The sequence below is a fragment of the Phoenix dactylifera genome, chromosome 14 (assembly GCF_051530095.1).
Source record: "Phoenix dactylifera cultivar Ajwa chromosome 14, Ajwa_hap1_PhDact_Kaust_v1.1, whole genome shotgun sequence".
NCBI classification, from domain to species: domain Eukaryota; kingdom Viridiplantae; phylum Streptophyta; class Magnoliopsida; order Arecales; family Arecaceae; genus Phoenix; species Phoenix dactylifera.
The window spans coordinates 1365382-1367447 of NC_143203.1; positions in this window are offsets into that span (position 1 = coordinate 1365382).

Genomic DNA, 2066 nt, shown 5'->3' on the forward strand with positions numbered 1-2066 from the left:
TGAGACACAAGTCTGAATCTTTTGAAAAGTTCAAAGAGTTCAGAAATGAAGTAGAAAAACAAACTGGAAAACCTCTTAAGGCTCTTCGATCAGATCGAGGAGGAGAATACCTTAGTGGAGAATTCCGGAACTATCTCAAGGACAATGGCATAGTCTCACAATAGACTCCTCCGGGTACACCTCAACTCAACGGGGTGTCGGAGAGGAGAAATCGGACTCTATTGGATATGGTCCGGTCCATGATGAGCTTCACTGATTTACCTATGTTTCTTTGGGGAGATGCCTTACTTACCGCAGTATATCTACTGAATAGAGTTCCCTCTAAATCCGTTCCTACCACACCGTATGAGATATGGCATGGTAAGAAACCAAGTCTTGGTCATCTCAAGATTTGGGGATGTCCGGCCCACGTCAAAAGACTACAGGCGGACAAGCTAGAGGCTAGGACCATAAGTGCTCGTTTTATAGGATATCCTAAAGAGTCATTAGAATACAATTTTTACGTCTCAGAGGATCACAATGTGTTTGTGAGCCGTCACGCTATCTTCTTGGAAAACCAGTTTATCCTTGATAGAGGCAGTGGGAGGAAAATTGAGCTTGAAGAGAAAGTCTCTGAAAAGCAACGAGTCATGGATCCTATCGAACCCATTCATACAGAGCCAGTACACGATGTCCCTCAACCACCTCGAAGATCTAGTAGGATCTCCCATCCTCCCGATAGATACTTAGGTATACTAGAAGAGGATACCGAGGAAATGTTCCTAGTGGGAGATAGGGATCACATACAGGATCCCAAAATCTACGACGAGGCGATATCTGATATCGATTCCGAGAAATGGTTGGAAGCTATGAAGTCAGAGTTGGACTCCATGCATTCCAACCAAGTCTGGACCTTAGCAGATCCACCAGAAGGTATTGTACCTATAGGATGCAAATAGATCTACAAAAGGAAGATAGGTTCGGATGGAAAGGTAGAGACCTATAAAGCAAGGCTAGTGGCGAAAGGGTATAGTCAACGCGAAGGCATTGACTATCAGGAGATCTTTTCACCTGTAGCCATGCTGAAATCCATCCGAACATTGCTTGCCATTGCAGCATTTCATGATTATGAAATTTGGCAGATGGATGTGAAAACTGCTTTCCTAAATGGATATCTTGAAGAAGATATCTATATGGAACAACCTCTGGGTTTCACTTCCAGTGATGGATATCACAAGGTCTGCAAGCTGCAAAGGTCCATTTATGGACTAAAGCAAGCATCTCGGAGTTGGAACACTCGTTTCGATGATGCAATCAAAACGTTTGATTTCATCAAAAACGAAGAGGAACCATGTGTTTACAAAAAGGTTAGTGGGAGCGCTGTCATATTTCTCGTACTATACGTGGACGACATCCTCCTGATAGGGAATGATATTCCCATGCTAACCTCGGTCAAGGTCTGGTTGTCAAAAGAGTTCTCCATGAAAGACCTTGGGGAAGCATCCTATATTTTGGGAATAAAGGTCTATAGAAATAGATCTAAAAGGATGCTTGGCCTATCACAGAAGATGTAAATAGAGGAAGTGCTGAAAAGGTTCAGCATGGAAAACTCTAAAAGGGGTCTCTTACCCCTAAGGCATGGAATTCATCTCTCCAAGAAGATGTGCCCCAACATATCTGAAGAGATTCAACGCATGAGCAAGATCCCCTATGCATCAGCAATAGGGAGCCTCATGTATGCCATGCTATGTACACGACCTGATATAGCCCTAGCTGTGAGTGTCACAAGCAGATATCAGTCGAATCCAGATGAAGAACACTGGACAGCTGTAAAGAATATTCTTAAGTACTTGAGAAGAACTAAAGATTTATTCTTGGTCTTTGGAGGATCATCAGAGTTAAAGGTAGAAGGGTACACAGATTCAGACTTCATGATTGATGTCGATGATAGGAAGTCAACATCTGGATATGTGTTCTTGTGCAATGATAATACGGTGAATTGGAAAAGTTCTAAACAACCGATCATTGCTGATTCTACTATGTAAACTGAATACATCGCCGCCTCTGAAGCTGCTAAAGAAGGCTTC